Source organism: Neomonachus schauinslandi, chromosome 5 (genome assembly GCF_002201575.2).
Source record: "Neomonachus schauinslandi chromosome 5, ASM220157v2, whole genome shotgun sequence".
Lineage (NCBI taxonomy): Eukaryota > Metazoa > Chordata > Mammalia > Carnivora > Phocidae > Neomonachus > Neomonachus schauinslandi.
In genome coordinates this window covers 30,654,087-30,674,329 of record NC_058407.1, presented here as the reverse complement: position 1 = coordinate 30,674,329, position 20,243 = coordinate 30,654,087, and positions in this window count along the sequence as shown.

The following is a 20,243-nucleotide window of genomic DNA, read 5'->3' as shown; positions in this document are numbered from 1 at the left end:
CCCATCCTCACTCAACCTCCTGAATGCACCAATAACCTGATTAGATCCCTGGGTGGGACATCTTAGGATGACCAGCCTATGAGAGAAAAATCTACAAATATTGATGGTTGTGGTTCCCCCAATAAGACATCCCAATTGAATAATCCTGGAATAAAGTCCATCAGATCTTCCAAACAGCTTTTTGTGCATCAAACTTAAGTATGAATGGACACCCAGAGGACACAAGGCATTTGAGGAAAACTTTGAGCATAAGGGACAGTAACCAAAACAAACAAAAGAGACTGGGAGGGATGAGACAGGGTAGAGACAGAAAAATTCTTCTCCAAACAAATATCCCCAGAGAGATAAGAAAAGATATTGTAGCCAAGGAACAAAAGGAAAGATGCTATTTTTAACAGAATGTTAAGGATATAAACAAGAGTTCTTGAAATTAAAAATCTGATATTAGAGGGGCGCCTGAGTGGCTCAGTCGTTAAGCATCTGTCTTCAGCTCAGGTCATGATCCCGGGGTCCTGGGATCGAGCCCCGCATCAGGCTCCCTGCTCCGCAGGAAGCCTGCTTCTCCCTCTCCTGCTCCCCCTGCTTGTGTTCCCTCTCTCGCTGTGTGTGTGTGTCTCTCTCTGTCAAATAAATAAATAAAATCTTAAAAAAAAATCTGATTTTAGAAGTTTAAAATATAGGAGTAGGATTGGAGGGTAAAGTGAAGACAGCCATCTAGAAAGTAAAACAAAGGACAAAGAGTTAGAAGACAAGAAAACAAGCCAGAATGTCCAACATTTAACCAAGAGAAGTTCTAGATAAAAAAGAACAGAGAAAAGAAAGGACAAGAGTTTGTTAAAGAAATAATCCAAGAAAAGTTTCCAAGAACTGAGTTTGAAAGTGCCCATCAGATTCTCAATACAAGAAATAAAGAAAAAATCCACATCAAGGTGTAAAATCATGAATTTTTAAAATACCAAGAGTGAAAGATCTCAGATCTTCCCAGAAAGAAGCAGATCAGAAGCCAAGAATCAAAATGACCTGATTTTCCAAAGGCAATCCTAGTGCGAAAGTAATGCTTTGAAAGTCATTTCTAAGAGAAAATGATATATAATATTGAAGTCTATACCCAGATAAATTATTCATCAAGAGTGGGAATAGGCTTGAAAGGTCTCAAAAGTGTACTCCTCATGCTCTTTTTCTCTGGAACTAGTGGAGAGGATAAACCAAGAAAGAGGAACCAGGAGATGGGAACCAGGAAACAGTGTCCAACACAGGAGAGAGTTGAAGGGAATTTCCATGATGATGATGATAAAGGGGGATCCCAAAGACACAGCAGTGCAGCTAGACCTGGGAACATCAAATCTCCCCATCCAAGAGGGATAACTTCAATGCTTTTAAAAGAATTTAAGAGATTTTTTGATGTGTTTGAATGCATTGAGAGAGGGTTTATAATTCTGGCAAAAAAGTGTGGCATTGAATTGAGATAGGTACTTGGAAAATTAAACAAAGGAAAAAACTAGACAGCGATAACTCCAGGAAAAAAAAATATGCAAAAAGGAAATAAAAAGAGAATACACAGCATAGTTCATTTGTGAATGAAGTCTATAAGTTAAAAAAATGTAAACATTGAATATTGATTTAATTTAAAAGAAGGTAAGATTGTATTTGGAAAATGGGGGAGGAGAAGTGTTTCAGTGGAGAGGGGGAAGAGGCATGTATTACAAAAGTAAATCCTTGGCTTCGGAGTCAAAAACTAATAGCATCATTTTAGAAAAAAAAAGTCACTGTAAGCATGTTACTAGAAATGTGGAAGCAAATACTAGAAGTAATAAGTAGAAGAACTTAAAATAGAAATGAAAATTGAGGCTACAGAGGAGTTGGGGAGGTGACTGATGTTTTTGGAAGTAAGTCTTACTGACTTTTTAAATCTATTTATATGTATAGCATGTCCAGAATGAAGAAAATAAAGCCAGGAAAAGAAAGCAATGATAAAACAGGTAAAATAGAAGGAGAAAGGAAAAACCAAGTGCTTTCCTAGATTCAATTTTATAGAGGTTGACTATTCCAGCTGGCATTCAAATGGAAGCTTCCATTAATACTATAAAATGAAATCAGAAAAAAAGACTAAAATTATTAAGAAAAAAAAGACTCATAAAAGGAATTTTCCAGGAATAAGGACATGAATATTTCAATAAAAACTTCTACTAAGTGCCCTGGATGATGAAGGAAAAACACTCCGACTTAGATGCATCATTTAAACATTTTTTAGAACATGAAGGATAAAGGAAAATCCTAAAAGTATCTACATAGAGAAAAACACAAATAGGACTAAGGCTATTATCAGATTTCACAAAAGCAACCCTGACTTTATTTTCTTTATTCTGCTCTTAGATTTGCTTTTCTTTTTTTCCTCCTAACATTAATATAAAAGATTATATTTTATCCTTCTCTTTAACTAATGAAAACATTGCAAAGTTATACATGTAATTATGTTTAAAAGCCAATAGTTAATAAAACACTTTAAAAAACAGCAGTCACAATGGGAAAAAAAATGGCTTTAATGATAAGGAAAATAATTTTAAAACTAAAGTTCTGTATCTAGCCAAATTAGCAATGAAATATAATGTAGAATAAAAGCATTTCAGACATACAAAGACTCGGAATGTTTGTTTCCTATACATCCTCTCTTAGGAAGTTACTTAAGGATGTTTTCCAGGAAAACAAGGGAGGAAACTAAGAAAAGAAAACTTCAAGCCAAGAAATGGAGGAACTGTGCCAAAACCAAAAAACTAAATGAAACAAAACCAAGACTTATCAGTACCTGGATGAAAATTGCAAAAAGCTCAAAAGATCCATCAGTCTAGATGGTGCAGAGACACCCAGAGAAAATAAGGACTTAAAGTTGGCACTTGCCTTAGAAAGTTGAAAGACCTTAAGGATGTAATAAAGGGAGACAGTGTGAATTAGAAACTAAGAAAAGCAAGGAAAAAAAATCTATATAAGAATGGAAATTAGCATTTGATATGCTATGAATGTTTTTTTAAAACTATAAAAATGTAAATAGCATTTATTTATTTACAAACTTTAAACACAGCTTATATACTGGAAGTCACAAATCAGTAGCCCAATGGGCTATATCCAACAGAAGTGTTGTATTGGACTTATTCTGTGTGTGTGTGTGTATGCGTGTGTTTGTGTGTGTGTTTTAGTTGAATGAAGTTCCACCATATTTAAATCAGAAGATTTCACATAAAAATCTGGATTATCAGGCTTCTCTTAAAACACTAGGGTATTTTGCATCACTGGGTCCACATTCATCCAGACAACATTCAGCATACACTCACCAATTTACCAAAGTTTATCAATCTCTTTCACTCATGCCTGCCTGGTCTCCACAGCGTTTGAAGTTTCAAAACCTCCCATCTACAGTGTACTAACAGTTCAATTATGGTCACAAAATAATAAAGAAATATTATCAATATTTCTTGACAATGTGAAAACTACCCATGACTGAAGCTAGGGGGTGAAGGGTAAGAGGAAATGAAAGCAAGAATAGAAAGGATAATACCTTCATCTTTCAAATTCAAAACTGGGGAATTTATAGAATAAGGTCTAAATGTTAAGATACATTATTCAAAATTATAAAATCACAAATAGAGGAATTAAAAAATAATATAACTATATTGGGATGGAAAAAGGAAAGTGAGAGATTGATTTAACTGCCATAGCAGGTTGTGCATACATGTCTAAAATTGATAAACCGAAGGCTAGTCATATAAACATTTTAATCACTGATATGCTACTACCCCCTAAATAAAATTAAAAACAGATTAGTTTCAGAGTTCACAGTAATTCCCTCTAGGACCGAGACTGTGTTTGTATGGTGGGGTGTGGCAAGAGACTGTTGCTTTTATTTTTTTATTTATCTTTTTAAAGATTTATTTATTTATTTGAGAGAGAGAGAGAGAGAGAGTGGGGGGGGAGAGGCAGAGGGAGAGAATTTTCAAGCAGCCCAATGCAGTGCTGGATCCCAGGACCCTGAGATGGTGACCTGAGCAGAAATCAAGAGCCAGGTGTTTAACCATCTGAACCACCCAGGCACCCCAGGGGATTGCTGCTTTTCACTAGAAGACATCTTTTCTCCCACCAGCCATTGGAGTCCGAAGTGAAAATGCTGTAAGATTTAGATAATCAAATTAGTAATGTGTTTATTTAATTCTTTAATTTGTAGGTTTTTATTTAAGTTTTTAACAAGTGCATACAATAGTTTGATAATGGGTGAAACACACATACTTTACATTCAGAGGAATACACAGAACAGTTAGAAATTTTAGAAGAAATGTGTGGTTGCAACATTTAAAATAATGCAATTGTGCAATATTGATGCAAAAGTCAACGTGCAAAATGAAACAAAAAACACCAGCATATATATGAAACAGGATTTTAAAATGCAACTTTCCATGTTATCCCAGTTTCAACTAACGGTACAACAGCACAATTCATCCACAATTCCAATGGCTACCATGGCAATGTATGCTAAAGGATTTCCAAACGTTGTGGATTGAAACCAGATCCCCTATCATTACCATGTGAGAGGTGACTAAGGAAGCAGTTGAAGAGACTAGAGAAATAGAATTGGGGGGAGGGGCGATAAATTGCTCTTGTGCCATAGCCCTGGGTCTGGTGAGCATGAGCGTGTCTTTTTCCTATTAGGTTATAAGCTTATTTTGTTAAATAAGTGTATTTTGCATATGAAACCTACATGTAGTAGGAACTGAAATACCTTTTTTTTAAGATTTTTTATTTATTCATTTGAGAGAGAGGAAGAGAGCAAGAACATGAGCAGAGGGAAGGTTCAGAAGGAGAGAGAGAAGCAGGCTCCCCAGTGAGCAGGGAGCCTGACACGGGGCTTGATCCCAGGACTCCAGGATCATGACCTGAGCCGAAGGCAGACGCTCAACGACTGAGCCACCCAGGGGTCCCTGAAATACATTTTTAAAGTCCAATTCAGTGTGATGTCAAAGATCCAAAGTTTGATCCCTTATAAAGTTTGTTTCCTCTTCCCAGCTTAGGCCGGCACTGGCTGCAAAGCCTGTTTGGAAAACCTGGGGCCTGGCCAGGTTCTTCTCTCTCCCTCAACTCTCCCTCCTCTACCTATCTTTGACTTGCTCTAGGATCAGGCTTAGCACAAAGGTTTAAGAGAAAAAGTCACAGTTTGAGGTGGCTCTCCTGAAAAAGGGCAAGAAAAATGGGCCAGCTAGAGTGGTCTGCTTAGTGACAGAACAAAGAGAGAACGCTTTATTTTCACTGACAGTAGGGCCAAATAGGAGTTTCCCAGAGTACTGTGACATGGCACAAACATGGCCCCTGTGAGGGGAGAGCGGCCATGGGCATCTTGAAAAGGACTCCACACAAAAGAACGTCTGAATGAGGAGAGCCACCCGGCAGAGTGGTGACCTGCAAGAAGCTGAGACCCTGAAGGGACGTCAACCAGCAAGTTGAAGGATCCTGCCTAAAGCAACAGAAATGGAGTTGAGTTTCCCAGCAGTCAGATCTCTGAGGAAACCAATAAGTGACCTACAGGAAAAATATTTTAGAGATAATAGTCTCTTAACACTTCTATGGGGACATATTACATATATTTGTTAATTGAATCTTCCCAACAACCCAATATGGTAGAATGGAGTATTATCCCCAAATAACAAATGATGAAACTAAAGCACAGAGGGGCTAAATAGTGCAGCCCAGGACACACAGTTAGCAACTAGCAGAGCTTTGATTTGAATCCAGGGACTCTGACTGCAGGGTCTAGATTTTTAATGGACTGTATTAAAGGATCCCCTTGAAAAACAGACACCAATTGTGTATCAACCACACAGAGGCCTCAGTGCCAGGTTACAACTATCCCAGCCACCAAAATTCTTATTAAGTTCCACTTATGTCTTACACATTTTCCTTGCAAGGAAAACAGACCAATGAAAGTCTGCTAGAGAACGAAAGTGGCCCAGTTGCTCAATCACCCCCAGCTAATGATCAATCAACTGCCACATGTAAGCAAGTTTAATAGAGACCAGAATAAGCAACCATACTAAACCACTGGCCCATGGACTCATGAATTAAATAAATGTTTGTTGTTTGTTTCAAGCCACTGAGTTTCTGGGTAATTCATAGCAATAGATAATTGATACTCTCTCTCTTTTTTTTTTTTTAGATTTTATTTTTATTTATTTGAGAGAGAGAGAATGAGAGACAGAGAGCATGAGAGGGGGGAGGGTCAGAGGGAGAAGCAGACTCCCTGCCAAGCAGGGAGCCTGATGCGGGACTCGATCCAGGGACTCCAGGATCATGACCTGAGCCGAAGGCAGTCGCTTAACCAACTGAGCCACCCAGGCGCCCAATTGATACTCTCTTGAGTGAAGATTTCCTTCTGCAGTCACCAAGGAAATAATCAAAGACTTAGCCAGTGAGTGGGAATGACAGTAGAAAGGAGCTTTCCAGAGAGTGGCTACCAGTGATACCTAGAAGCCAGGGATCTATTTACAGGGAAGATACAGGATTCATAGGTTGCTCCAATAGCCACGTAGGCAGGGAGGGCTGCCCCCAGGAAGGAAGCTACGTGCTGTATGGTGGCTTTTAGACTGGATCATCCAAGAAGGTATTCAGCATGTGTTTTTATCCAGACTTAGCAGATGGCCTGTTAAATAATCAGTCCCCAATTCAGTGCTTACAGGCAAGAATTTAAATTGTATTTTAAATATCAGTCTGGCAACATAAGCCTTAGATGATGCTCATGGAGGGCTAAGTGTATTGGTACCCGATAGTCTATTTGAAAACAGTGTAGTCCTATATTAAGAATCACAAACATAATCAATAATAGCCATTGACCTAGAAATCTCAATTCGGAGCATTCATTCTAAGAATGAATTCTTACAATTAAAATCTTAGAATTCTTAGAAAATTCTTAGAATTAAAGTCTCAGTGGCACACCACTGTATCTGGACAGCCATCCAAGTATAGTCTATTAACAGATAGAGAACATTCTCATTCTATTAGCTGATCATAAACTTATAGAAAAAGGATAGGGCAACTTCTAATGTCAACTTTTTATACTGTATCATCTTTCAGTCAATAGTCAGGTTACCACTAGTGAGTGGGAGCCTCATTTCCCACGATCTGCCTCCCTCTTTCTTATTTGATCTTTAAACCACACTCCAAACCCTCCATATACATCCATAGTCCTTACTCCATTCTGGTGGCATTCCAGGAGGTCAGGGCCATGAAGCTCTTTGCCTCAGGTTCCATCCTGGGAGAAAATAAGTGAAACTCGTGGTAGTCTCCAAAGGAACAGGCTTAGGACTTCACAGTGACACATCTACAAGAACACCAAACTGATTATATAACCGTTCCACATAGTTTGATGATGATTTGTTAAAAGATATCTTTCCCATTATAGGTAAGAACGAAGAGGGTAATAATACCTATAATTAGATTTTTTTGCAATATTGTTGTTATTAAAATTTTGTGAATAATTTTATTTCCTAACCATAGGGAATTTCAAATAAATTCTAAATAATTGCTGTTCCCTGTTAGGTTTCCACTTGACTGGCTTCTTCTCACCATTCTTTACAGAAACCTTCAGAGATTACCACCCACCACTACCCTCCAACAGTTTCTCATTGTCTCATTTCTGTGTTATATTTTTATAATAGCTGTAATCACTATTTAAATACATCTTTAAAGAATTTGTCTCTAGGTTAAGCGTCTGCCTTCGGCTCAGGTCATAGTCCCAGGGTCCTGTGATTGAGCCCTGCATGAGGTGGGCACCTGCTTCTCCCTCTGCCATTCCCCCTATTTGTGCTCTCTCTCTCTCTCTCTTTCTGTGTCAAATAAAAATAAATAAATAAATAAATAAATAAATAAATTTGTCTCTATGTTTATCATCTATCTTCTCCCATGAGGATGTAGCCTTTTTGAAGTCAAGAACCTTATACATCTTGCTCACTAAAGTATCTCCTGCATATTGGACAGATCATGGCACATAATAGGTGCACAATAAAATATTTGCTGAGTGAACAAATTTTAGACATTAAAAATGTATGGCTTGGTGGAAAAAATCTTACGTTTAATTGCTTAAATACAAACAACATAAACTGATTTAAACTGTTAAAATATTTTGCATATAAATTAAAGAAACAATTACAATAACTTAATTTACTGAGGCAGAATAATTATGAATACCATTTTTTTCTTGTATTATGAGTCACCTTAATGTAATTAAAACAGTGTTTATGAATTTTTAATCACCCAGCCTAACCTTGCTCGTGTGTATGATATAACACAAAGGCATATTTTGGCTTTCCTGGTGAAAAAAGCTGGTGGACAGTAATATAAACTCAAATCCTTGAAATGCTCAGGGACTAATTTAGATATAAGAAACTGATGGCTTTAACAAGTACAAAATAAATCTTGGTTGAAATTCATGTTTTTCTGAAATGTAGATCTTAAGTTCTGCATTAATTGTAGAAGAGTGTTTTGAGCTTGTTAATACAGGAAAGCAAAACATCAAACATCATCTTGCTTATATGCCTTTGAGCTTTTCCATAAGAAGTAATGACTATTCACAAAAGATTTGTTTTTGTGGAGCTGGCCTCACCATGCCAAGGAGGAAGATGATGCAACAGTATCATTCCTTAAAAACTCAAGCTCCAAGCTCCAGGGTACATGAACCTCCATAACGACTATTACCTTGTAGCTTTGTCATTATTTATTTATATGTATGTTCCCCCTCCCCCGTGGAACTATAAACTGCTTGCGGTCAAGAGTATATTCATGTTATTTGTTGGGTTAAAATAATTCAATAGTCCATACTTGAGCACCTTAGATACTAAAAGTTTGCAGGAAATTGATCTTCAGATATGAAAATATATCATGTACCTACTCTGTATATTTACTCTCAAACAGGATCAGCAAGAATTTGAGTCTGTTTACAACAAAGAAGCACACAAGAGAATAGTGGGTTACAATTCAAAATTTTTAAGTCAGGGAAAATTCAATTTGAATATATAGTCAAAGTAAAGCCAGTGATAAGAAAGAAAGGAGTCTCACCTCTACAGACATAAATGGCCCCATAGTGGCTGTAGATGAAACTCGGATTTGGTGTTGATACTCCTGGTAGCAAAAGCAAAAATGGGACCCAGTCAGAGTTTTTATTATCATAAAAACCAGGGAAAGGAAGAAATCATTACCTAAATGCAGGGAAAGAAACAAGTCATTACCTAGATCTTAGCTACGAGAGAAATACTTGAGGTACATTACGGGTTAATCATATGAATAATATTTCTGTGTAATATCCCCAGAGCAAATGTAATAAAGAATTTCGTAAGGTTGTTTCTCAACGTCTTCCCCCACGAAAGCCGAGAGTTAGCCACCACAAGGTAACTCTGCAAAGACGATTCATTCACAATTCATACCAAGACAACATGATCCAAGGATATATTTCTCTGTCCTTTAAGCCAGAGGTGAGCAAACTACGGATTGCAGACCAAATTCAACCCACGGCCTAGTCTTATAAATAAAGTTTTATTTGGACCCAGCCACAGCCATTCATTTGCTTAGTGTCTGGGGCTGCTTTCATGCTACAACAATAGAGTTGAGTAGTTGCTACATACTGTATTGTTGGTCCGCAGAGCCTAAAACATTTACTATGTGGCCCTTTCAGAGAAAGTTTGTCCTGGGCTTTAAAGCAAACCGCTATTGTTACCACTTTTATCCATAGAGCTTTTGATGAGAGTTGGGATAGCAGACAACTTGTTGATTTCAGTTGAATTTATACCCTAGGCAGAACCACATGAAACTACTAATTTTCAATTTTATTTTTTTATTTACAAAATATCCAATTTATACAGTTCAATCTAACACTTTAGAAAAAAATAAGATTGAAATATTGTTATGAAAATTAAAGAGCTAAATAAGTCTTTTACTTGGATGGGTAATAATCCTCCCATTAAGAATGGGACATGAAATATTGTGAAGCAAAGCCAGGATATTTCTGAAGAAGGAATTTTAATCTTCCCACAACATAAAACCAGCCCTAACGATATTTCAGTTTTTGAATCCTACCATTCCAAGTAAGAGAAGGAGAAAATATTAATCATCCTAATTAAAAGCCCAATTTAATGTCAAATTCAGCAATGATGGCTACTCATTTGGCATGATGGTTTCCACTGAGCAACTGCTTGTACTTATAATATGTGAAATAGTTGCACAAAAGACTTACCATTGTCTCCCTGAAATTATGCCAGCACTAGGGACATAGTGGCTATTCAATATATATCCCTTTAATTCTCTAACAGTACGTAACATCATTTCATGAAATTTTAAACAAAAATGTGGGTAGATCCATCTATGCACTGAAAATGGTACAGCTTGAAACATCAACAAAACACTTCAAAATCAAGTAAATTATTAGTAACAGATGTTTATATGAGAATAAGTTTGTACATTTCTTTAAGGCATAATCAATATCTCACTAATATCCTACTATACACACACTATACCAGTGGCTACAGAGAAATATAGGGTTTAGTTCCTTTGGGCAAGGGACTTTCAATCTAGCTGGTGAAACATCTATTAAGAAGATAGAGTGGGAGCCCATAATGCATTGTCCTAATGAAGTGCTAAATGAATAAAACTGACAATAAGTGAACCATTGCTGTATTGTGTTGAATTCACTCTGCATGAAAATCAAACAGGAAAGGAGTCAAGAGGCCCCAAGTCTAGTTTCGACTGTGACGTTTCCTAGCTAGAATATAAATTATTTTATTTAACACTTTTAAGCTTGTTTATTTTGCTCGATTGCACATGCTTCAGTTCAGAAGAAGCCTGAAGTAATTACCACACCACCACTAACAACTTTCGAGCCCTGGGTTTCTGTGGAAGACCTTCTGTGGAAAGGGCTCAACAGATGTTGGAGTCAATTTGCATTTTAAGGAGTTTGGAAACATTTTAAATATCATAATATTTAGAACACTCCAAGGAGTTATAAGCCAGATGTCAGCACATTGGAAACCACCAATGTATTAACTTGTGTTTCCAGTTTGACTCATTTTTGAATGGACCTCAGAATAAAGGGTTCTCCCACAAGGAAATCCTGAGATTACAAAGTGATCTGTGAAACCTCCCATTTGCAACTAGTTTTTGGTCTAAATCAAGATATTGTAATCATATGCAAACATACAAAAATACTAAAATAAATGAGGTGTTAAGGATTTCACAAAATCACAAGTGCCCCAAAGTAGCTCTGATTCCAAGTATTTGTATTAGTCAAAACAACTCCTTTAGTTTCATTTATTCACTATATAAAGAGTAAATATGTTCAGTTTAAACTTACAAAGTCATTTTTACTAATAAAATACCATCTATTTTTATATAGCAGAGTTCAATTTCAGATTTTATTCAAAAGGAGTTATTTCTGCAGACATGATCTGAAAAGTCATTTCCAAATCAAATAGTGTATGAGTCTCTGAGCAAAACTCTGTTTTACAAAAGAAACAAAAAACAATATCCTTGTGCCTTAAGATTTTATAGTCTCATACACTATATATAAGGCAACTGCCAGAATCTGCTTACTAGTTATAAAATATTTGCTCTTCCCACTTGGTTTTGCACAACACCTGCAATTTAATCAGGATGTTTTTGGGTGTGCCCACACTTCCCTGTCAACATTACAGTTTTGGGCAAATGCCAACCTGTAAGAGATTTTCATCTTGAGACTGTTTCCCTTCTTGCAACATCAGTTGTACTGTTGCCAAAAACATCAACCTACTGAGGGAACATCCCCTTTTACCCACTCCCATCCATTTCTGGACTCAAATAATAAACACTTAATAGCTACATCTGAATCAAGCTTTCCTTAGTAACAGACCTAAAACAATCCTCACCATACTTGTGGGTCAGTCTTTTTTCTTTTTTTCACGTGTTCTGAATACCCTAAGTATTAGGCTACTCCGTTTTTAATTTTTGCTTTTGTCTCTTTCTGTCAAAGAGGATTCTTGTAAGATTTGGAACTTCCAAAATATCCACTCCATCATCCTAAAAGAACTTAGCTCTCTAATTCTACACGGGAGAATAAAAGTCATTTCTATTTCTACCCATCGTGGTACTTGAGAATGTTAACTTCCTCAGTAGCAACAAAGAGCTTTGTCCTTTCTTGTGGACATTACTTGTTAAGTGTGATCAAACCCAGGAGCCAATTTCCTAGTGAGATGAAATGCTAGGGAAGACAGCTCTGATCACCAAACAATGACTCAGTGTGTTAAAAGGACAAACCTAAACTGAAACAATGTTGTTGAGTATATTCGTGGCTTCCGAGAAAGAAGTTTGTGGACAAGAATGCTATATTTATCTAGATTTGGGTCTGTATTCTGTTAGAAAGACTTTTCTTTCATTGCTATTGCATTTTTAATACCAGAGCAAACTATGATTGCTTACATTGCTCAAAGTTGTTAAATATTTCTTGGATGTCTTAAGAAGGAAATGCACCTAATAGAAACAATCTGCTAAAGTGGTCAATAGGCCTGGTTTGGACTATGGTGGATGATATTATTCAATCTGGTGAATTATTTAGACTTGTATGTTTTAAGGAGTAGAAATACTTGTTAGCTAAATTCTGTCACACTCAATAATTATCTATATAATATTGAGGATAAAATACTATGATTTTTTTAAACTATCCTGTGTCTGTTCTCCTGATATGCTCAGGATTATTGCATAGAGTACAAATTAAAAGCAAATTTACCTTCAAATTTCTAAACTAGTGAATGAGATAACAAGTCCTAAGAATAAAGTATAAAATCAAAATCCTTTACTGTGGTTTCCAACACACTTCCCCATATATATAACATTTTTTCCCTAGCTCATTCTACACAAGCCACCCTACAGTTCTTCCCATTCTTCAGCATTCCTGGCTTCATACCGGCTTAGAGACTTTCCAACTGCCACTCCTTTTTCTGAAATGGTTTTCTCCAACTCTTCATAGAATTTAACCACAAGAGCAGCGAGTTTTTAAAGCAAAGAGTTGGGAGCATGAATCCCAGGACATGGTGAATTAATGTATATAAATGACTAGAATATAATTAAGTGCTCAATAATTATAGATCATTATTGTTGGGCTTGTCATTGTCACCCTTCTGTTCTCAACTCATATATTACTTCCCAACACAGACAGGCTTCCCTGAACATTGAACGTAGAGTTTCTCCTGCATCCCTTCTCCAAGCAGTCACTCTCTGTCACATAATCCTTTTATTTCCCTCCTCGCAAATGAGGATTGCCTAATGAGTAGCATTTTAGAGAAAAGCTAAACTCTGGATGGACGGCTTTATTTTTATTGGTCAGAAATGCTTTCTCTAGTTTCGGCAGGTAAGAAAATATGTTAAACCTGTCACAGTGATAGTAATGAAAAGTCGGTACTTATTTTTAAATGAGTGGAATGACAGTTTAAGTGGCCTGTGGTTTCTTATTTATGGGTGAAGGGGCTAGCTTAAGGAAACTCATGATTATATATAACATGCTCTCTTGCCTTCTGAGCAAGTCAAGGCAGTAATATCTCAGGCAGACAGTGACTAGGAAGTCTTTATTCTTATTTTTAAATCTAAGATTTGAAATTATGTTGAGTAGTTTACATTCGATTTGTGTGGGGAAAATAGATTGAAGAGAGGAGAGTCTTGGGAGTGGTATTCTAGCCTCATCTCAGAGATCATAATTCTTCTCTATCCCTTACGCAAATTATAAAATTACTGCTTTATGAAAAATCACCACCCAAAAATATAATGTTGGCTGAAAATATAAATCTATTCCAGAAAGTATTAGGTAAACTCTTGTACAATAGAGCTAATGAATCATTAAATATAGCATATCCTTTAACTTTGGGAAATTGTCTTTCTTGGGGACAAACAAGGAAAACAATGAACTTTGATGCTTACATGAGCGAAGTCCTGGGGTTGACGGTTACTCTGACCACCCCATCCCCAACACAAACACCCTGGATTTCTGATATTCATTCTTCACATTCCTTTCTCTGGTCATTCTTTTACTCCTCGCCATCCTTTTTTTTTTTTTTTTTTTAAAGATTTTATTTATTTATTTTGACAGAGAGAGAATGAGAGACAGCGAGAGAGGGAACACAAGCAGGGGGAGTGGGAGAGGGAGAAGCAGGCTTCCCGCTGAGCAGGGAGCCTGATGCGGGGCTTGATCCCAGGATCCTGGGATCATGACCTGAGTCAAAGGCAGACGCTTAATGACTGAGCCACCCAGGCGCCCCACTCCTCTCCATCTTTAGACAAAATGAGAAAGACAGAAAACATTTCCAGTACAAGCTGGATTAATGGGGGAATATTTTGGAAAAGTCAGTTCTTTCCTTTTCTTCCTGTACTTTAATGTCCAATCTACAATCTAGAGTCTGGAACTCTTGATTTCTCTGACAATGATCTTTTCACCAGACACTTCCCCAATGCTGTTCACCATAACACAGCTCCAGCCATCAGAGGCAACCCTACCTTCTCATTTCACAACCAGCTGTTCTACAAACAAGAAAGCTGAAGCCAAGAAACAGCAAACAACTTACCAAGTTTATTTCAAATCAGTGAAGATGGTATCAATACTCATGCTTATAAATTTCTTGACTCATGGATAAAGTGAGAAACAAGTTGCCTCATTTCATGCTTTGAAATAACCAAGTATTTAATCTTAATTTGCTCTTAAAAGTATGTATTCTGAAGAGCAACCTGACTCTTGCATAATTCTTTGGAGTGGGAGAAAGGGAAAGTCCTGTGAGGGCGGGTGGGAAGCAATTAGGAAGGAGAGGGAAGGGTGGAGTGGGCGGAAGGCTAAACCATGGAAGGGTGCTGCATGGGTTATGAAGAAACAGTGGGTCTTTGGTCCAACTGGTCTGACTCAGCCCTAGGAAATAGATCATTATCATCAACTTTGTCTCTGCAAAAGAAAGATTGGAGCTGCAAATGAATATGCAAGCACTTGTTAGATAGGTGGAATAGATCTTCATGTTTATATGTATGTAGATGATTTATGAAGCACTCACCTCGTACAATATGTGTGCTGGAAGCTTTGACTATATTATCTCATTTAATTCTTACAAAAACCCTAGGATGAAGGTATCACTATCTTCATTGTGGAATTGCAGAGAAGGCTTAGGGAAATTAAGTATCTTGCTCAAGATCACATAGTTAACAACATGGAGAAGTAAAGCTGCTAATCCTGATTTCTAAAGTCTTAAATACGAGTAGTTAAGCCTCCTATAGAAAAAAAAAATCTCTATTACCAGAGTGAAAAGTTGTATGCCTGTGTACACACTTGACCTTGCCATTGCGTGCTCTTTGAGACCATAAATTTTTTGGTTTGTTTTCATATCTGTGTCTTCAAAGCAGCCTACCCCAAATCCTGCCATACATGCGATATTCAGTTAATGTCTTTTATTTCCATGTAAATGCTCACATTAGCAAGGAGCAAACTATGATTAATAATAACAGCAGGAGCTGATAGATAAGTGTCAGCAGCGATCATCTGTCCCCACCCTCACTTAAAAACTCCAAAGGATGGTGGACAAAGGAAGTTGTAAGAGGCTGCTTTACAAGCAGTCTGAGATGAGGGAGCAGTTGGGGAAGTCTATCAAAGAGACACAAGGTCAGCATGCCCTGCTTCACATTCACCATTAACCACAAGGCATAGAAGCTAGTGGGTGTGACTTGTACCATTATGGGAATCATTTGAGAGAGCTCTTTAGGTTCCTGAGGTTTCAACATTTTTCATGTATTATACAGACACACATTTTGTGTGTATTTTAATAAGTCTTCTCTCACCTCTCCTCACCTCATTCCCATCCCCTCCCCACCCCAACCCCACCATCACCATGTTTTTCCAAATGCAACCAGCACCTCTAATTCATGACCGGAACAATGAATTCAAAGACTTAAACAACAAATACATTGAACTCGCTCAATCTCTCTTTATTAAACTTATATATTACAATAAACTGTAGCCACCATAAATAATTCTACAGTTCTTTATCAGCCATCCTCACAAAGATATTTCAGAAATTAGATATACACGTGTTCTATTTTTTTCTCTCTGAACAGAATACGGGAGAAAAAAATCACTAACAATAACATGTCCTTTTCAAAATTTCTCTCAAATTGATAATATTTCCAGTTATTAAGTAGTCAAAAAATCTTTATTGAGTACCTACTATGTGCAAATGCTAATCAATGATTTTGAGAATTCAAAGGAGTGTAAGAACAGGTCCCTTGCCCTGAGTTTCAAATCTAGGTGTAAAGAGAAGAGCATCACGTATGAAGGTCAACAGGATAAGGGACAGTCTGTGCAAGAGGCAGCATGTTACCTCAGGTGAGTAACAAGTACTCTGGAAGATGAGAGGAGATATAGCCAACTGACTTGTGCCTCAGGTGGTCAGAGAAATTTTCATGAAGACAAGACATGATCAAGAACTTGAAGGATTGGGTAACAGGAAAAAAGTAATTACAAATCTTCATTGATTCACAGTGGGGTTACATCCTGATAAACCCATCGCAAGTTGAAAATACCATCAGTCGAAAATGCATTCTATACACCTAACCTACAGAATGTCATAGCTTAGCCTCCCCTACCTTAAACAAGTACAGAACACTTAGGTTAGCCTAGGCTACAGCTTAGCCTACATCAAAATCATCTAACACAAAGCCTAATTTATTATAAAGTGTTGACTATTTCATGTAATGTATTGAGAGCTGTACTGAAAGTGAGAAACAGAATGGGTGTATGGGTACAGAACAGTTGTAGGTGTATGTGTTGTTCATCTTTGAGATCGCATGGCTGACTGGAAGCTGTGGGTCCTTGCTGATGCCCAGCATCACCAGAGAGTATCCCACCATGTATCACTGGCCTGAGAAAAGATCAAAACTCAAAATTCAAAGCAGAGTTTTTACTGAATGCGTACTGCTTTCACACCAACGTAAAGTCAAAAAATCGTAAGTCAAACCATCCTAAATGAGGAATCAGCTGTATTTATTAACTGCTCTTAATAATTATACTATGCTATGTTTCTTCCCTGACTCTTGATACTTTTCTCAAACCTCCTCTTCTTCCCAGTTGCCCTCAGAAATCCAGAAGTCATCTATGACATCTCCCTCTCCCTCATTTTCCCACATCTAATTGGTCAAGGAGTCCAGCTGATTTCCCTCAAAAATGAGTGTCAAATGCAACCCCTTTTCTCTATTCCCACTGCTAATACCGTAGCCTGCAATACCAATACATTAGCTCCCTACCTGTTTTATGAGGCTACTCCTGCCTCTCTCCAAACACTTCTCCTCACAGTAGCCAATGGAATCTTTTGCTAAGTTTAAATAGGATTATTTTTTGTCTAAGGTCATTCAATGGCTCCTCATAGTCCTGAGAATAATATAGTATGTCCTTAATATGCTTCTCAAGGATGTGCCTATTTTTCGTCCTCATTGGCTTCTGCAGTCACAGACTCTACCACCCTGTCCCGATAATAAACACCACCCTGACAGGACTCTGTAGTGGGCAAACTCACCAAGTAGTTCCTTCTTCTTGTGTTCTGGAATGTTCTTCCCTTCAGTGTTCACATGGATAACTTCTATTCAATCATTATATCTCAGCTTAACTATTCTTTCATAAGAAAAGTCTTCTCATACCTCAGTCTACATTACCAAGCCCCCAATCCCTGATAATATCTCTCAAATGCCCTATAATTTACAACGATATATTTAGAGTTTTACTTAAAGACTATTTCTCCATTAGTCTCTAGGCTCAGTGATAGTAGGAACCATGTGTATTTTATGCACCATGATAGTCTCAGTTTCTATTCTCCCACCAAGAAAAAAAAAAATGAATAAATAAATTACTCAATTTCAACACTTAAGTTAGTTTCCATTCTTTTCCACCAATACTGTTCCGTGGTTTAAGTGTCAAAGCAATTAACATGCTTAAAAGTTCTACAAATTTTCAACATCCAGGGATTATGTATATTTTCTTATTAGTCAGTGCCGCAAGCTCTGCCCCTCCTTCCCTCTAAACTCTGAAGAGTTTAAAAAAATAAAAATCCCATGCTCGATATAGCCTGAAAAACCTTTATTCCACACCTTAACATACTCAATGTCTTTTTTAAAATTATTATTCTTTCTGATTTTCCTTCTACTTTTTTTTCCAAACAAGCTAAACTTGTATCACACAAACCAGGAAATATCTACCTTCTTCAGACTAATCTCCAGAAGGAAGAAAAGTGAAGCCTCCCAGTGTCCTCAGATGGAAAGAAAGAGAGGACAACTCATCTTCCTAGAGTTTGGGGAAGAACAAAGCAAGAGTAGCTCACTCTAGAGGCCAGACCCAACCCCCAGGCAGGTCTTCTCTTCCCCGGGCCTCAAATACAGGCTCTTTTCTTCCCCTGGCCTAACTCTTAATATTTTATCAAAAACATTCATTGGTTATAGCAATTCCATGGAACCAAAAAAAAAAAAAAAAAGCAAGAAAAATCTTGTAACATCTCTAAAAACATACCCTCAAATTATTTTTTAAATTAAAATAATAATAGTGAATTGAGTGCTTATAATGAGACAGACACTGCCTAAGTGTTCTACATATGTTAAAGCACTCAGTTCCCCTCACCCCAATAAACCCTATGTAGTGGGCATTATTACTATCACAATTCTAAGGAAACGAGGCCCAAAGAGGGTGAATAATTTACTTAGCTTCACAGAGCTATTAAATAGGAAAAGCATTTTTCTGTGATAAAATTTTACTTATCCACTCTTGTACCCTTGTAACCCACACTAGATATCTGCAAAAAAAACTAACTTGGCAAATTCTGCAGATATCTGTTCATTCAACACTCTATTGGGCTTTGGAGCTCCAAAGACAAAGAAATCATTATCCTTGCCTCTCTAGAGCTTGTAGTCCTGGAAAAAGACAAAGCAATGGAAACGTAGGAAACTTACCGTAAGTGGTGTCAGCTCCAAGGGGGAATTGACTCTCTCAGTCTAGGGGTTTCTTCTTGGAGAAGGTCACATCTGAATGGCTAGTAATATAATGAATAGTAAGTGATGTCACAGGTCAATATGGAGCATTTAATATACATACTTACCTCTGAGTAACCCCTTTAAAATTACATAATGTAAATATTTAACCCCCAAATTTAAAACCAACAGAACAAAGAGAATTGGTGAAGAAGTGAGAGACGGGCAGAAGCTATATAGCCGAGAATTGGCTGAACTGAGGGAAGAAGGCTGAAATCTATTGCCTACAGAGGGGGCATCCCAGTGTGAGTGGAGTGGATTTGGTCCACATGACACCAAAAAGGCTCAGACACTGGAACCACTAGGTACCTCTGGGAGCCAATATTCAGAATGGAGCCAAGAATAGGACTAGTTAAAAACCTATCTGGAGCTTTTCAATGGCTCCCATCCCTTCTACCAATCTATACAGCCAGTAAACTACACCTTTGCAACTCTGGGCAGAAGACAAGAACTTTACTCCCAGAAAAAGCTGAATCTACAAGACTCTTCACTCAAATAACAAACACAGCTAAGGTCAGGAGCAAAATGCGATATAGGAAATGGGAGATTAAGTGAAAATCTCTGTACTGGACAGTGAGGCTTCTTGAGCCGTTTTCCTAAGTCTGCAGTTATCATAAGCAGAAAGCTGCAAGATTCTCCTCTGGAAAAACAGAATGGTCCAAGGGAGGAGACCTCTAGATACGGACACTGGAAGTCTATAAGGAAAGAGCTGGGTTCTAGCTCTATTGAAAGCAGGCAGCCACCCAGTGCTGCCTTGGCACACGGACCTGCTAATGAGCTTTTTAGGGCCCCACTCTTAACTACACATGGACAGGCAAGATCTCCAAATATTTGAGAAAGCCCCAATATGCAAGATAGACCAAAGCAAGCAAACAAACAAACAAACAAATAAACAAAGCAGGAGATCAGATTGGACTTAGAAAAAATAGCGATCAATACAGTGAGCAGGAAAAGGCTGAAAAAAAAAAACCTTTAATAGATAACTTTAGGAATATGGGATGAGACTACACTTATAAAACAAAACTGGGAAACTAAAAAAAAAAGTTGTATTTTAAGCCCAAGGATTTTGTTGTATTATTCTTTATATCATTTTGTAAGTCTCAAGTATCCTTCAATAATTTTTTTTGTAAAAAGAGAGAAAAGCTAACTACACCAAAATT